Consider the following 256-nt stretch of genomic DNA (forward strand, 5'->3'; position numbering starts at 1 on the left):
CGAAACATCGTCAAACCGAATGAACGCTTGCCAGTACAAGCAAAACGCAGAGTGCCAACGGGGCAAAAAGACAGATGCTGATACCCCACGCACAGACACGCGCAGATAAAACGAGTTGTCATGCACTGCACAGCATCCACAGAGCAAATCCCGCATGACATCACGTTACCAATCGGGCGGTGATCTCCCTGAAATAAAATCTCAGTATCTCAGCATCCCCGCCTCGTCAGCGATGCATCTCGAGTCGAAGTAATAC

This window comes from Penaeus monodon, chromosome 23 (genome assembly GCF_015228065.2).
Source record: "Penaeus monodon isolate SGIC_2016 chromosome 23, NSTDA_Pmon_1, whole genome shotgun sequence".
Taxonomy (NCBI): Eukaryota; Metazoa; Arthropoda; class Malacostraca; order Decapoda; family Penaeidae; genus Penaeus; species Penaeus monodon.